This window comes from Typopeltis vanoorti, chromosome 5 (genome assembly GCF_054136105.1).
Source record: "Typopeltis vanoorti isolate ZY-2024b chromosome 5, IOZ_Tvanoo_1.0, whole genome shotgun sequence".
NCBI classification, from domain to species: Eukaryota; Metazoa; Arthropoda; class Arachnida; order Uropygi; family Thelyphonidae; genus Typopeltis; species Typopeltis vanoorti.
In genome coordinates, this window is record NC_143553.1 from 107,030,206 (window position 1) to 107,048,729 (window position 18,524).

The following is an 18,524-nucleotide window of genomic DNA, read 5'->3' on the forward strand; positions in this document are numbered from 1 at the left end:
AATTATGTAATTTTGCTGAAAAGATACTGCTAATTTTTCAAATAGGGAGCATGCTGACATCTATTTCGAATATGGTTTTTGTAATGGCAAATAGAGACTTGACATGAATTCATGTCATGACAGAGCTCCCATGAAATCTTCAACCCATTCGTTTACGGGTTTCTCACTGTCCCAACCATTAGATTTGGTGAGGAGGTCCATCTCCATGACCAGCTAGATCTTTTGACTTTAACAGATTACAGACTGCTTTCAGAGGAGGAAGAAACTGCAATAATTCAGCTCCTGCTCAAGACTGTTAAAATCATTTCTTTGGAGAGGGAATGATGTCGATTTTGAGGACTTACACCCTGAGTTTGATTAATGTAAAGATTTGTACAATGCTGATGGCTGCATTTAAATGGAATCAGAGTTAAGTGTCTAGAGAGCTTTGTTCACTGAGAGTGTGGAAGTGCAAAGTATGGAAAATTAAAGCAATGAGGGTAGATGCAAATGAGTATGTGTGAAGGTACTCATGAAGTGAATCAGTGTGTGAGTCTAGTCTCTCAAGCAACAAGATCGTATGAAGTAATCATTTCAGAATGTAAAGGTGGTCGGGTCTTAAGGAGATGTTATATACTAATTATTATTATTACGGGCAACTCCAGGGAGTCATTAGACTCATCGAGGGAGGCCCCAAATCATATTCATCACAACTATTCGACATTCATACAGTATCTATCATACCTCACCTTAAACTCATTCACTGTCACAGCATTCACCACAAACTCAGGCAGCCCATTCCACTCATTCACCACTCTAAAAGTAAAGAACCCAGCTCTAACACCTTTACTAACCACACTTTTGCCCAGTTTCCATGGATGTCCCCTAGTCTTCCCACAACCAGCCCTGTTCTCAAAAATATCTTCTGAATTAATTTTATAGAAACCCTTCAGTAATTTGAATGTCTCAATCATATCTCCCCTCCTCTGCCTATCAACCAATTTTTGCAACCCACAAATCCTCAACCTGTTCTCATATGGTATATTCACAGCAGAACTGCAAGCACCCCCAATTTTTCTCGATATATAAAATATTTATTAATTTATTTATATTTGCTTGTAATATTTAATTTAATCATCAACAATCCTATACAATTCTCTTATTTTGTATAAAAATAATAAAAATCCATTTTGTAGCACTTAGCAATATGACACTGTATTTTCCACAGTGTCATAGTGCTACGCGTGCAAACATATGCATGTCATAGTGTGATGCGAGCTATTAGTGTAATACGGCACTGTCTGTCGTACAGTTCCACTGTTGTTTATATGCAGTTTGCACTAGTAGTAGAGTGTTAGTAGTGCTTATCATGTTTACTCCATCTCTTTAAATATGTGGACATTACATTTAAAGGATTTAATTGAATCACCTAATGCCCAAATATTGTAGATCCATTCCTTTAATTACAATTAAAGGAATGGATTTTATTTTTAAGTAATTTTGAATTATACTAAACTGCATGATTTTATCGATAATAAATAATATTTTTTCATGAAACAAAACAAGAATATATTTTATTTTTAAGTAATTTTGAATTATACAAACTGTATAATTTTATCGATAATAAACGATATTTTTTCATGTTTAATTTTTTTTAAAATTTTTACCATGATTTTGATATTTTATCCAAACACGTATACATTGTACTTACAGTGTGTATGTATATTTCAAAAGTTGCAGCCCCCCCCCCCCCACAATTTCAGGCCACGAGCTGCCACTGGACATAATACAACTCAGTGGTGCACCCAGGGAAGGGGCCAAGGGGCCCTGGCTCCCCCAAATGAAAAGGAAATAAACACTAGAACATTTTCCAAACATCTTTTCCTAATTAAAATTGATTTTTTTTAATTTATGTTGTGTCTTCTATTTCTATACTATTTGTCATGTATTGGCGATCACTGCAGATGCTCAGTCATAAGTCGTATGCAATGCGTAGTGTGTGTTCGTAAATGGTCTACTCAAATCGCCCCCCCCCCCCCCCATCTCAAGATTAAATCTTGAGTGCTCGGGCCCCCCTCCAAGATTAAATCCTGAGTGCACCACTGATACAACTGAAACTGTAGGAATAGAGGGAATAGGAGAAGGAGTAGGGACATACGTGCAGGAATTGGATCAGGTGATTCATGTGATCCCCTATTTCTATCGTTTTTATGTTGTTTTATTTTTCCTGTTACATTTCATATGATAAATAAAAATACGGACATTTAGTTTAGTCTACCTAAGTATGGTACCAACAGGGTATTTAAAATGCAAATTGTCCATACTAAATACAGATGTATGGTAACCCTACTATTATCCAGAACTTTTCCAAACACAGTTTAAGTGACAAGCAACTAGCAGACAAATTAAATGACACTTTCAAGGAACAAATTACAAACTTAAGGCAAACTATACTCGATCTTGAAAAACCAAACACCACACTATATAGACCCAAAATAAGACTCTTTGGTTTTCCCCAGATAACACAAAAAAAACTTGGATATGATTATCTCAAAAGTCAACTTTAAAACAACCCTATTTCCTATTAGTGTAAAATACCACCAGATCTAAAAACAGCAGTGATAACTCCAATATATAAAAAAAGAAAATCCGATGAAATTAACAATTGCAGGCCTATATCCTCACTGTCACTAGGAGAAAAGATTGGAAATAGTTAAGGAAAAAATATCCACATATCTAGGACAATTCAATATAATATCCAACACTAAATACGAATTTCGTAAAAATAAAGAAAGCAATATCTTATTTGATGATCGTTGTGACATAATCAGCTGTCAAAAACTCTTTGTATTTGCACTAGCTGTTGACTTCTCTTAGGCTTTCGACACCATAGAGCACACAAATCTTCTAACAAAATCTCGAAACAGCAGACATAAGAGGAAAACTCCACAAATGGTTCGAGGCCTTTCTGAAAAACAGAACCAACATTTCAAAAATAAATCATGCATACAGTAACAGAACTGAGATTAATTCTGGCATCATTCCTCGAGGGGCAATTTTATAGCCATGCCTTTTCAATATATTTGTATTATGATACTTGTAAAAACAAAACCCATCAACAGGCTCAACACTGACAGTCAGACTTCAACATAATCACTAAAGTTGTAAAATTGTCAAGTTTCATTGTCACTGTCGATTTTTTTTATTTTAATTATTATTGTGAAAAGTGAAATTATTGTGAACCACATGTGAGAAATTATAATATTATTTTCCTAATTGAATTACACATGTAAGTTATTTGGTAGGTAATAAAGTGTTGTTATTATTGTTGTTCAGGCCTCCATGGAGTCAACAGACTCACGTGGGAGGTCCTTGCTAAGAAACAAAAGTCTATTAAGACTCATCGAGGGAGGTCCCTCCTAGGAAATACAAAGTCTATCATACCACTCCTTAAATGCATTGACTATTCTCGCTCTCCTCTCACCACTCCAACATGCAATGCATTCCATGGTTCAACTACCCTCCATGCAGAGAAACCACTCCTCACCCTCTTTCTCAGTTTCCTTTCATAACTTCCAGGGATGGCCAATTGTCATGACTCCTTCCCACCTGTTCGACCAAGTGAAAGAACTCCCCAGTGTCAACCCTGTAACCACCTCTCAACAGTTTAAAAGTCTCAATCATATCACCCCTCCCTGTTCTATCCACCAAACTTTGCAGTCCACACTCCCTCAGCCGATCCTCATAACTAACATTGTACAGTCCCGACACCATCTTTGTTATCGGCCTTTGTACCCTTTCCACAGTTAATTTATCCCTTTCAAATCCTGGGGACCAGATCTGAGAACAATAGTCTAAGTGTGGTCTGATCAGAGTCTTAAACAACGGAATAATAACCATTTTATTTCTGCAGGTCAGTGTCCTTCTCATTATTGCAGCAATCCTCTACATTACCTTCACTACCTTTGCAATGTGTCACCTAAATTTCAGGTTTCTATCAATCATCAAACCCAGATCTCTTGTCTCCCCTACTTCCTCCAGTTTAACTCCTCCCATAGAGTATGCAGCATCCCATCGATATGTCCCAAACCTCAAGACCTTACATTTTACTGCATTAACTGAAACCCCCATTCATTTGCCCATCCATCTAGCTTATTCAAATTCTCTTGCAGGGCTGCTGCATCTGCACTATTACTAATAATCCTTCCCAGCTTCGCATCATCCGCAAACAACTGAATATCCCTTTGCAATCCACTGACAATGTCATTGATATAAAGGTTAAACAATATAGGTCCCAGTACTGAGCCCTGTGGAACCCCACTTTTAACCTTCTGCCTCTTTGATATTGCTCCACCATACACAACTCTCTGACCTATTGGACAGCCAATCCTGAATCCAGTTTACCAATCTGACATCTAGATCCATGTGCTGCAACCTGAATATCAGGTTATCATGTGGCACCCTGTCAAATGCCATTGCTAAGTCTAGGAAAATGGCAGTATATGCCTTTCCCTCATTTATTTGACTAAAGCAAATATATATATTTTTCTAAATTAACTGACTTAAAACCCGAGAATTATAACACAATGACATTTATTTGAAAAAAACGCAACATGTTTCGTCAAGAATGACTTCATCAGGCAATAAGAATATAGAAAGATATTAAAAGACACGAAATTAACATTGACACACTCTAAAGCTATACAATTATAAAGCCATAATATTCGACTGTAAATTACAGTTATTATGAGCTTGAACTACAGTCCGAGTTAAAGTTCTATTGTTGTACACCTGTGCGTGTGTGGAATCATGCGATCTCCAGTATCTAATAGTAGAGTTGAAAGAGTCAGCCAAATTATAGCTAAGATTGTTATTCATGTGAAAAGAGTCCAAGGTGATTTCTTTTGACTCGACAATGCGGCGCTCTACTTCATCATGGGAGATGTGTAGGTTTGAAGTTGATGGCCAGTTTATTTCATGTTGGTGGCTTTCGTTGTTCGTGTTTATCGAAAACAGGACATGGCTTGACAGAGCAGTTGCTCTGGTTCTCTTATAAGCAATGTCACGCTGGTGCTCTTCGAGACGTAGTAAGATAGATTTCTTTGTCTGCCCATAGTAAGGCTTTCCGCATTCACAAGTGACCTTGTATACACCTGGGAATTGTAGAAGGTTGTGAGGTTGTTTATAGTTGTTGAAACGTGATCTTATTTTTGGCAGAGTCGAGAAGCACGTTGTTATGTTAAACTTCTTTAGAATTCTACTTAGCTTTTTGGATAGTGTGCTGATATATGGCAAGATGATATGACCTTTGGAGTCATCCTGTGTCTCTACGTTGCTACGTTGATGATGGGATAATTGGTTGTTAATATTTTTTTAGAGAGTAGCCATTGTTTTTAAAGGTCCATTTAAGATGTTGTAGTTCCTTTTTCAGTTCTTCTTCATCTGAGAGTACAGATCTTGCACGATTCGCTAGAGTTGATATAATACCCAACTTTTGCGCTGGATGGTGATGGGATGACGCAACGAAATATCTGTCTGTATGAGTTGACTTTCTAAATACAGAGACTTTAATTGATTCAGGCATCTTAGTGAGTTTAACATCTAGGAAACAGATGGAACTATTTTCTTCAATCTCCATAGTCAATTTTATATCTTGATGGCGGTTGTTTAAGTGGTTGAGAAACTTGTGAAGATTTTCAGTACCATGCTCCCATATGAGGAATATATCATCCACATATCTAAGCCATATTTTCGGTTTTAAAGTAAAAGAGGAGATTGCTTTTTGTTCAAATTCTTCGAAAAAAATGTTGGCTAACACAGGAGAGAGGGGGCTTCCCATAGCTAATCCTTTGACCTGTTTGTATAGTTTACCTTCGAATTCAAAATAGCCAGAGTTTACACAGTGAGATAACAGAGAGAACATTTTATTTGTAATCTTGTTTTTTAAAATATGGAGAACGTCCTGTGTCGGAACGTTGGTAAAGAGTGCTACCAGGTCGAAGCTCACCATGATGTCAGAAGATTTTAGTTTTAGGTCCTTTATTTTAGAGACAAAATCTGTTGAATTTTTAATATAAGAAGAAGATTTTGCTGCATAAGCTTTTAACGATGACGCCAAATATTTGGATAACCTGTATGTGGGTGAGTCAATGCTGTCTACTATAGGTCTCAGTGGATAGTTTTCTTTGTGTACCTTCGGGAGACCATATAACCTTGGAATATATATATATATATATATATACATAAATAATATTCATCCAAGCTATTTGCTTCCTCAGTCTTAAGTAAAAGGCTGGTTATATTCCACTAATTCAAGCCTTACCCAAGGGTGTATTAGTTGTGGAAATACTTTCTGAATATGAATGCTGTGCCGAACGAAGCAGCCTTTTGCTGCTGCCCAATTTTTAATCCATCTAACGCGAGTGCTTCTAGATGTTTTTTCAATGTTTTATGGATGGTGCTTAAAGCACCTATCATTATGTGAACAACGTTCGTTTTCTTTTGCCAGATTCATTCAACTTCGACTTGGAAATAACGATACTTTATAATTTTATCGGTTACTTTGTTGTCAATCTGACTATCTCCTAGTACTGATATTTCAATAAATTGAACACCCTTATTTTCACTTTTTTTTTCAACCACTGTGATATCAGGTTTATTACATTCCAAGCTTTTGTCAGTCTGGATTTTGAAATCCCGTGATTCTCAATCACTTTCTGGTGAACTTTATGCTTCCAATAGTCTCTAGATACTTTGAATTATCTTAACTACGTTATCATGCCTTTTACAGTACTCAATTTGTGCGATTTTGTTGCACCCACTTATAATGTGGTCTACTGTTTCTTCCTTTTCTTTGCACAATCTACATTTACTGTCCTCTTGAATTTTTTGTATTTTTGCCTTCATAACATTGGTTTAAATGGCCTGTTCTTGTGCTGCAAAAATTACCGATTCTGTTTCTTTCTTCATTATTATTATTATTATTACCCCAAGACCTCATGGAGTCAAAGACTCATCTGGGAGGTCCTTTTATCACATACACATCTCATCATACGTCTTAAACACACTCAAACTCCTTGCAGACACCACACTCTCAGTTAAGGCATTCCAATCATTCACAACTCTGCACGAAAAATATCTGCCTCTCACTCCCCTACTCATACCCTCTTTATACAGTTTCCAGGGATGACCTCTGGTTCTCCCCTGATCTCCCACTATTCTCTGTAGAACTTCTCCACCATTGATCTTATAACAACCCCTTACCAACTTGTAGGTCTCTATCGTATCTCCCCTCTTCCTCCTGTCCACCAGACTCTGCAAATTACATCTTCTCGATCTTCATACTCGACATTCCAGAGGTCAGAAACTACCTTAGTCAGTCGCCTTTGAACCCTTTCCAACATCTTTTCATCCCTCTGAAAACCTGGTGACCAAATCTGGGCACAATAGTCCATGTACAGCCTAATCAAAGCCTTATACAACAAAACAAGAATCAGTGTCCCCTGCATCATTTCCAGAAGCCTTTGTGTTGTCTTCGCAATTTTGGCGATGTGTCCCCTAAATTTTAGATCCTTATCCACTATCACCCCCAGATCTCTTATTTCCTCTACCTCCAACAATATATTCTCACCAAGCATAAATTCTGCATCCCATCTTTGTTTTCCAAATTTTAAAACCTTACATTTTGCAACATTGAACTCACAACCCTATTTCCATGCCCAATCACTCAATTTATTCAAGTCTTCTTGCAAGGCCACAACATCTTCCCTACTCTTTATGGTTCATACCAACTTTGCATCATATGCAAACAACTGAATATCTCCATCCAAATCTTTACCAATATCATTAATATACAAGTTAAACAGTAATGGCCCTAAAACAGACCCCCTGAGGCACTCCATTAGTGACTTTCCTTTTCCTGGATATCGCACCCCCATACACAACTTGTTGATACCTATCAGATAGCCAGTCTCCAATCCAATGCACTAATCTAATATCCAACTCCATCTGCTCTAGTTTGACTGTCAAACTATCATGAGGTACTCAATCAAAAGCCTTTGCAAAATCCAAGTATATTACTGTGTATTTTTCTCCTCTGTCTAAGGAAGCAGTCACTTTATTGTAATAAGCAAGTAGATTACTAAAACATGACCTCCCTTTAGCAAATCCATGCTGTCCATCAAAGATAATACCATTGTTGTCAACCCAACTCTGGATCCTAGTTCTCACAAGCTTCTCCAACAACTTAACCACAACACCTGACACACAGATAGGCATATAGTTTGATGCTTGAGTTCGATCACCTCCTTTATGAAGTGGCACAATCTTGCCCTCCTTCCACTCCTTAGGAAGGTGACCAAGTGCAAGACTCGTATTAAAAAAATATGTCAAGGCAGGTGTCAACTCCCTGGCACATTCCTTCAAATACGCGTTGATATATTATCAAGTCCCACAGCCTTATTTACATCTAGTTTACTCAACTCCCCAAACACCTCTTGCTCACTTAAAGTCAGTCTCTCCTTCAACTGCTCTCAATCTTTCCATGAAGTCACATTCACAAGATTGAAAGATCTTTATGAACTACTCGTTAAGTATCTACACCACATATTCTGCAACAGCTGTCTTTTTACCATTTTCTCCAATCAATGTCATCCTTCCGTAATCATTCTTTCTTTTGCTGGCTACATATCGAAAGAACTCCTTAGGATTCTTTTTGGTTTCATTAGCTAACTGTTGTTCATACTGCTCTTTAGCTACTCTCTCCAACCAAGTCACCCTCCTTGCTTTGTCTTCGTAGACCTTATGAAATTGGTGATTTCCACTTCTCTTATGCTTTCTCCACAATATCCTTTTTCTCTGTATCGCATGCTTAATCTCTTTATTCATCCATCTCACAACTACCTTATTTAACCTTCTCACTCTTGGAATACATTTAGACATTGCATCTACTAGATAGTTTTTGTAAATCCCCAAGCTGCATTGATCTCTTTTCCAGCTAACTCCTCATTCCGCAAGCTGTCTCCTGAACTCTTCATAATCAATTTAGTGCTCCATTTCTCAACCATTGCCAGGTCAAGTTGCTGTCAGTGCTGTCCTCTATGCTGTGAAGGTATTTTCCATGCAATACCTTATTTTTCCATCTTTCAGTTCTCACTTTTACTTGGTTGGTTTTGTATTCCAATTTTGTCTCCGTGAGTTTAAATATGTCCTCTTTCCTTACCTCAATTAGAATATTTTCCATTGTTTGCTGCAAATAATCATTCAAATTTCGTTTTTCCTTCTTCAATAACTTGCTGTACTTGTAATAATCCTCTGCATCCTTTTATTGAATGATAGATATGAGTCCATCAATATCACTGCAAGGATTGAGGGCATGGTGCATTTTCATTAATTTTCTAGTTTTTCGGTCTAAATTAGTTGTTCCTAGAGTGGGCAGTGGGATTACCTGGGGGGGGGGGGGGGGGGGGGAGTAAGAGGCACAGGGGACTAGCAGGAGGGGCTGAAGGTGTGCTGCAAAATGCTGAAATGTGTGATAATTAATTGCTGCTGTTTGATTATTATTATTGTTGTTGTTGTTTCCAAGACATTTTTCGTTGTTTTCCATGTTGTTTTCCAAGACATATACTGTTGTTTCCAAAACATCTTGAGTTTTTTTGTTTCGCAATTTCTGAAGTGGTCTTTTTTTACATTAATAGTATTAAGTATGTTATAATGTATTTTCCCATATTCTTGTTTACTGAACAAAAATGTGAAGCTTTTGGCTATGTAAATGTTGTGTCACAGCTTGGCAAATTATAAGTGATGTTATATTGTGAGGATATACAGATAAAGATTATTATTTACAAAAAGTGCTTTCAAATATGTATGTACACTTATTTCTGCATGTTCCAGAATAGAAATGGCAGATACGTCAAAGAAGAAATGGAGGTAGTATAGCATTCAATACCTAAAATGTGGATGTATATCAGCACCAACAAACTAGCAGCTGCCAATGTACCTATTATGTGAAAGGGTCTTCTCTAATGAGGCCATGAAGTCTTCCAGAATAATTGACCATTTGAACAAGGTACATCCTGACAAGGCAAATAAGAATTTAACTTTCTTTCACTCTCTCCGAGACAAATTTCAAAAGCAACCAACAGTTTCAAGCATGTTTGCAATACTTCACAACAAAACACCAATTTTTTGCGTGCATCGTACGTCATTTCATTGTTGATCGCAAAGTCTGGAAAATCACACGATTGGTGAGGAACTCATCCTGTCAGCTGTTAGCGAGGTTTTGAGTACTGTTTTACATAAGTCACCATATGACATAATTAAGATGATTCCTCTCATTAACAATTCTGTGCACAGGTGAGTAGATGAAATGGCTGCTAATGTTGAAGAAACATTATGCTGCATATTAACACGTTTGCAGCCAACTACGAGTATACTCGTAGTTGGATAACCAGCTACACAAGCCAGCTACGAGTAAACTCGTATGACGCTTACCACCGGCATTGAGATTACCGTACTGACCTTGAAGAAGTGAAAATGCTTGGCTTATGGAGCTAGCATCAAAACTGTGTATTCTCATAGATGGTATATGCTCTGCACAAGCCAACTACGAGTATACTCATATGACGCTGACCGCCGGCAACGAGATTACCGTACTGACCTTGAAGTGAAATTGCTCGGCGTACGGGAACAGACTATGCTGAAGTGTTAAGCGAACGTGTTAAGGACAACAGACTTTGCATTACAACTGGACAAGTCAACTTTACCAGGCAACGAATATTTGATTTTAGCTTATGTGAGCTTTGTAAAGTAAGAAAGTTTGGTTCAAGAGTTGTTATTTGCAAAGCTACTAGATACGTACGCTAAAGGGTGGAGTTAGTTTTTGTGTTGTTGAGCAGTTTTTCAAAGATAAGGAAATCCCACTTACTAACATACTTTCTTGTGCAAGTTATAGAGCACTATCAATGACAGGTAGCTACAATGGGTTTGTCACCTACTTGAAAAAAGCAGTACCAAATATATTTTCCATTCATTGTGTCATTCATTGCCAACATCTGGTTGCAAAAAAAAAACTTCAGCGATCGCTTGCACAACTCACTACACACTGTCTTTACTGCAGTGAATAACATTAAAGCCCATGCTCTCAATGATAGACTTTTTATGAGAGCTCTGTGATAAAATGATGAACATTTTGAATATTTGCTGCTTCATACTGAAGTTCATTGGCTGTCAATAGGCAATTGTTTGAGAAGGTTTTATGATATTTTTCATACCATTGTAGAGTTTTTTGAAGACAAAAAGACTTTGCTCAGTGATGATCTCAAAGCTATCAGGCATGATGTTGCTTATTTATCAGATATATTTGCAAAATTTAATGAAATTAATTTCCAGCTGCAAGGCAATGATATCAATCTAATCTTCTATCGACACCAAATCTTCTATCTCAACATTTAATTTAAATTTAAATCTGTTGAAGTGAAACCTAGGCCGTCATGAGCTCTACCAATTTCCCAGCCTGTCCGAGTTAGATGGAAAGGGTAGGGTGCAAACTGATGATCTGCAAGTTTACTGTGACCATTTGAATATGCTCATGAAGATATGACTGAGCGATTTAAGGATCTACTTATGTTGGAAGTTCCAGATTGGGTAATAAATCCATTTTCCAATACTGAGGTAGTGGGAGCCATGGAGCAAGAACTAATTGAGCTACAAAATGACTTTGAGCTGAAGCCAAAATTTAAGAAATCTTATCAAGAGTTTTTAGTTGCAGAAAGAGATCACTGCTCGCTATCCTTCACTGTGGGGAGTGGTTAAGAAGCTCCTTGTTGCATTTCCAACATCATATTTGGTGGAACGTGGTTTTAGTGTGGTCATGCAACTTCTTTCGAAACAAAGAAATATACTCCAGATAACTAAACATAGAGATTTAAGACATGGAGAATAGCATTATAATATAATGTTTTATTAGATTCTATTGTAAAGTTGCTATTAAAGTTAAATGTTTTTTTTGGATCTAAAATAAATGTAAATTGTAAATTAATAATTTGTTTTAAAAATGTTATTACCGTTCCTTTTAGGTTGTGTGAATCGCTTTTCTGAATGTAGGATGGGGTCAGGTAAGGAAGGGGGGCACTGACAATGAATTTATGGAGTCAAGGGGGTAGTGGGCCGAAAATCTCTCTTTTTCTCTCTCTCTCTCTCTCTCTCTCTCTCTCTCTCTCTCTCTATATATATATATATATATATATATATATATATATATATATGATAAGAGAAGTCAAGTGTAATTAAAGTTTTTAATTACACTTCATGACTAGAATTTTAATGACTAGAACCTCGGTTCAAGTCATTAAATTTTTTTTAATATATATAGCTCAGTGGAAGTGGCGCTTGCGTCCTCTGTGCTTGATCGCTCAAAGTTTGACTTAAGTTAAAGTCTTGTCACTGCCTGGAGGAATTATTTTCTAAGCCTTTCTTCAACCGGTTTCTGAGTTAGTCGATCTCTGGCAAGGGAAAGTGGGTTTTTCCTCCCGGAAACTCAGGGTTTTCATCCCGTGAACTCAAGAAAATTGACTGTAGTACCCACATTATTTCAGACAGTGACATATCTTGTTAGGGTTAGGTACCAAGAGATGGCAGCACTTGTTTGCCAGCCTCTTCATCAGTGGCTGCTATAATCAGTGAAAGACATGGGCCAGCTATCTTGAACTGTCCACTCAGGCTCTAAAAGCTAGATAGGGTATAAAAGGCCTCGCCTACGCCCTATATGAGAATAAAAGGCATCAGCTGATTTTAGCTGATTATTATTATTATTGTTATTATAACTGGAGAATAGTATATAAGAAATCAGATGAAATATTAATTTTTGCAAGGGACCAATGTCGTAATCTATCTCAGTATAATTTGTATATACTTGTGAATGTCTATACCCACATAATAAAGACAATACTGTAATAATACTTCATTTATTTTAATATGCACATTAAAATAATGTGCAAGCATGTGTGTGTGAAAAAGAGAGAGAGTTGAAAAGTGTCAAATAAAAGTGTCAATTTGGTTGTTTTACATTAAGGGAGATAGGTCACTACCTAGACCAGTTTCAACCTTTATTGAGGTCTCATCAGTGAGTAGGTAGACCAAATAATACCAAGATTGTAGCGATAATAGCTCTAATACTTTACAGTATGAGTTGTCAAAAAGGTGCACAGATAAATTAATGAAATAAAGAGCTTCACTTCGGCAATGTATTTGGCTCTGAAATAATTGGGGATTAGGTATCCCCCTTAATTTAAATAATTTTTACATCGCCGAAGTGAAGCCTTTTGGCTCTTTATTTCATTAATTTATCTGTGCACCTTTTGACAACTCGGACTATAAAGTATCAGAGCTATTATTGCTACAGTCTTGGTATTATTTGGTCTACCAACTCACTGATGAGACCTCGACAAAGGTTGAAACTGGTCTGGGTAGTGACCTATCTCCCTTAATGTAAAACAACATACATCTCCTAGGGGATGTGTTTTACATTAGGGTAAATACTAAGAATAGCGATCCTAGCTTTAGCCACCTTTGCTACGAGTTGCCCAGTATTGCACCACCTAGGTATTTGCTTACGCTTGGACTCACCGAACTTTTATAGTTTGTTATATTCGGCATAAAACTCTTTGATTTGATTTCTATCTTAGAGTTTCTTATTCGGCTCTGAAATAATGTGGGATTAAATATCCCCTTAATTTAAATAATTTTTAGAAAGTATGTTTTCCAATTAATGTCGGACTGATTAGCTGAAATGTTAGCATATCTGCTCTCCAATCAAGAGGTTGTGGGTTTAAATCCCACTGTGGGTATGGATGTTTGTGACTGTCTTAAGCAGGCGATGTATTTCATTGCCCAGTGTGAGACCATCTCCCATGTGCTGGAGACCTAAAGAGGCCTGAAAAAGTTCCATATTTGGTCTCTAGAGTAGAGTTTCCGAATTATGTAAAAAATAAATAAAAATACCAAAAATATATAAAATAAATTAATTTAAAAAATAAAAAAAAAAATCTGTACCCCAACCAAAGTACTACAGCTTAACAGAAAAGCTTTCAGTGAGCAGGAGCTATATAAAAAAAGTGTTAAAAATGGAACACTCAAAGAGAAAAATTGCATAAAAATTAGTTAACTAGAGACTTAATCAGGGCAGACCCCTAGGAATTTTGCTTCCCCGTGCACTAGCATATTTTGCTGCCCCTTCCCCCTAAAAAAATTATTTTAATGACATCTTAAAAACCATGACATTAAGTCAGGATTCAATGTGTCTGATCGTAAATTCTAAATACTAGCATTAGCTAATGAAAATTCATAAGTTAATGAAAAATGATCATAAACTATATTTTTTTACAGAAAGAGAGAGACAATTAACCCTTTAACTGTGGAATTTTGTTCTGAAAATGTGCATCTGCATGGATAATTAAAATCAAGCGAAGATGAGTATACTCGTCAAACGCACGGTAAATACACCTGCTATAAATTTTAATTAAATTATAACAAATATAACAAAATGGCAATTATTAAAAGTTAGTTTTTTTTGAAAAATCAATAATTTTATTGCTCCGAAATTCATTAATATCACAAATATTATCAACACAACCTAGAAAATATTGTTTTTTTTAAAACCATGAAAAATCCACGAATATAGAAAAAAATATAAAAATTTCCGGTATGATCATAGTTTATAAAAAATCGGATTCGACTTGCTAAAAAGCACTACAAATTAGGAGTATGTAATCTTTTTTAAAAAGTTTTCATTCCTTTCTGAGGAAAATTAGACCCTCTTTGCACGAGAAATTATTTTAATTGTGTGCAATGGCATTTTATTTGCTTCGCATACAACATTAATTTCATAAAAAATGCAAAAAATCACTGATCATTAGATTCCTTTATAATAATAAGAGAATTTTTTTTAAAAATTTTTACTAAAATATTAATTTTTGTCGCAAGGGGTAATTTATTTTTTCATAAGATGAGTATACTCGTCATTACCTAAAAAGTGGTAATTTCTAAAAAATTACGAGTATACTCATCAAACACTGTTAAAGGGTTGAAAGAAAGAAAGAAAATAATATACAGGTATTACTATTAACTACATGTAAGTAATGCTCATCATGTCTTGTAGAATGAAAAACTGCTAAATCACAAACACATAACTATGGTAAATATATCTTTTTTTAGATTTTAGAACATGGGTCATGTCTTAACATAAGTTAATTTACATTTTCATCTGTTAAGATGTAAACCTACTGTTTAAAATGAAACTTTTCTTGCTTTCATATATTCGTTTTAATAAGTATTAGTTTTGAAAGACGCTTGGGAAAAGACTGCATCTGCATTTAAAGTATCGTTGAAGATTACTTCAGGACCAGCTGCATTCCCTGGGCTCATCCCAATGTAAATCATGAAAAGACACAGTCATCACATTAATGCTAACACTGCACTGCAGACTGGTCATATGCTCGCTTATAAATAATAAACAACAGAAATCCTACATGGAAGACAGAATAATGACCATTGTCACATCGTACAAAATTTCAAATTAATTCAATCATTCTGAAATTTTATATAATCATAAATTCATTCTGTAATTCTATATTCATTAAGAATATGTTCCTGTACTTTCATTAAGCAATTTTGATAAATATGCACGTATTTTAACCTCAGGTCAAGGTCAACTCATGGCTAACAAATGGAATCGGAAATAAATGCAAGATAGGAGTCCAGCTATTGTCATGTCAACTGATATTAACACTTCTTCTTCCTCTGCATGTTTATCCTGCTTCCAATGCAGGGTCTGCGTGTTATATTGATGAGACTTTTGTTAGTACAATCCCCAACGACCTTTTGCAGAGCCTACCACTACGGGGTGGGGGGGATGTATTTTTGACTATAGCCTGAGTGTTCATGGGGCTAGTTTGCCTGCTTGAAGGATCAAAAACCCCAGATAAATTGGGGGGAAACCCTGCTGTCCACACCCAAGACTGGCTAACATGGCTATGGATGAGAAAGATCCTTAAGCTCCTCATGTCATCAACAGGAATTGAACCTTGGACACTCCTTCCCAGGCATATGGTTGCAAAGCACATTCACTAGGCTAACCATGCAGACCGACTGATATTAACACTGACAGTGCGATATTAAATGCAACATAATACTACATTATTTTAAATGATTATGATTTTTAAAAAATTATACAGTACAATGATGTTTTATTATGTAAAAATTTAACTAACGACATCCTGAGGTCTAGTTTGAACAGAGAAGGAATAAATTAATTTTTTATGATTTATTTCTCGTATAGTGTAGGAAAAATTTGCTACCGTGCACAAATGCTTGTGTTGCCCTGCCAGTAGAGCAAGCCCTGGACAAAATAGATTTAATAAAGAAATACCATGCAAAAATAAAAATAAAAAAAACTCAGCTAACTGCTTTTATTCCCTATAGGCAGAAGGCAAGGATGTTTATTTTTAAATAAATAAATAAAAATAATATCAGAAATACAGGCATTTACCGACTACAGATGATTATTATTATTATTACCTTAAGATCCCATGGAGCCAAAGGCTCATCTAGGAGGTCCTGTTGTCATACACACAGCTCATCATACCACACCTTAAATACATTCAAATTCTCTGCAGACACCACACTCTCATGCAAGGCATTCCAATCATTCTCGCTCTGCATGCAAAAAACCTGCTTCTCACTCCCTTGTCCCCCCCTTACTCATACAGCTTCAATGGATGACCTATTGTTCTCCCCTGATTTCCCACCATTTTATGAAAAACCTCATTAACATTGATCCTATAACAACTCTTACTACCTTGTACATTATCATATCACCCCTCTTCCTCCCATCCACTAGACTCTATAAATTGCATCTTCTCAACCTTTCCTCATATTCAACATTCCAGAGATCAGAAACTACGTTAGTCAGTCACCTCTGGACCTTTTCCAACATCACTTCATTCTTTTGAATAAAGGGTGACCAAATCTGTGCACAGTGGTTCATGCATGGCCTAATTGGAGCTTTACACAATGGAACAAGAATTTCCTTATTTCTACAAGTCAGTGTCCTCTGCATCATTCCCAGAATTCATTGTGTTGTCCTCATAATTTTGGCAATGTGTCCTCTAAATTTTGGATCCTTATCCGCTATCACCCCAAGATATCTCTTATTTCCTTCATCTCTAATAATATATCCTCACCAAGCATAAATCGTTGTTTCCCAAATTTTAAAACTTCAACGCTGAACTGGATCATTACTCCTGCCCTTTCACTCAATCTATTCAAGTCTTCTTATAAAACCACAAAATTTGCTGTACTCTTCATAGTTCTTCCCAACTTTCCATCATCTGCAAACAACTGAATATCTCCATTCAAATCTTCTCCATTATCATTAATATATATATTAAACAGCAATGGCCTTAAAACACACTCTGGCCCACCACTAGTTACTTTCCTCTTCTGCGATATTGCTCCCCTACACACAACTTGCAGTTATGTATCAGATAGTCAATTGCTGATCCTATGCACTAGTCTAATACCCATCCCTATCTGTAGTTTTACTATCAACTTATCATCCAGTAATCTATCAAACCTTTACAAAATCTAAGTGTACTACTATGTATCCATCAGCTTTGTCTAATGAAGCCGCCACCTTATTGTAATAGGTAGGTAGATTATTTAAAACATGACCTCCCTTTTGCAAATCCATGCTGTCCATCAAAGATAATACTACTGTTGTCACCCAATTCTAGATATTGATTCTCACCAGCCTCTACAACACTTTAACCACAACAAATGACACACAGATAGGCCTATAATCTGATGCTCGAGTTCTGTCACCTCCCTTATGAAGTGGTACAATCTTGCCTCCCTTCCACTCCTTTGAAACTTGAGCCAGTGCAAAACTCATATTAAACAAATATGTCAAGACAGATGCCAACTGCCTAGCATATTCCTTCAAAATTCTCAAAAATCCTTCAAGATCATTTATCAAGTATCCAAAGAATGAAATTAAACAAGCAAAGTAAGTGTTCTCCCAAGAATTCACAAACTAAAGCTATGGAGATCTCAAATGGATTTCTGGGTGATCGGCATGTAAGAAAGTTTATTTTAATTCAGGTGACTTTCATCAATGAAAGGTTGTAAATATACATCACCCTGAATGGGCTAAGGACTTTTATATTTTTATTAATTTTATATATATTTTTTTATCTATTTTTTCTCTAAGATCTGATTTCATGATGCTCAGACCATCAATAAACGCAACTGAACGAAGGTTGTAAATATACATCACCCTGAACGGGCTAAGGACTTTTCTATTTTTATTAATTTTATATATTTTTTTTTATCTATTTTTTCTCTAAGGTCTGATTTGATGATGCTCAGACCACCAATAAACGCAACTGAACAAAGATAAATTCTGAAAATTTGCTCACTGCTTTGCCATTGTGTGAAGAGTCTCAGGAGGAGCCTAAACTATGAAGCCTCTTATTATTTCTTATTTATTG

At 36.1% G+C, this 18,524-nt stretch overlaps 1 protein-coding gene across 5 annotated transcripts in view; it reads right to left on the reverse strand.

Annotated features, from left to right (window-relative positions):
* Positions 1 to 18,524, reverse strand: part of LOC150106709 (sodium- and chloride-dependent glycine transporter 2-like) — a 626,004-nt gene that overhangs the window by 578,322 nt on the left and 29,158 nt on the right. The window lies entirely within an intron of this gene.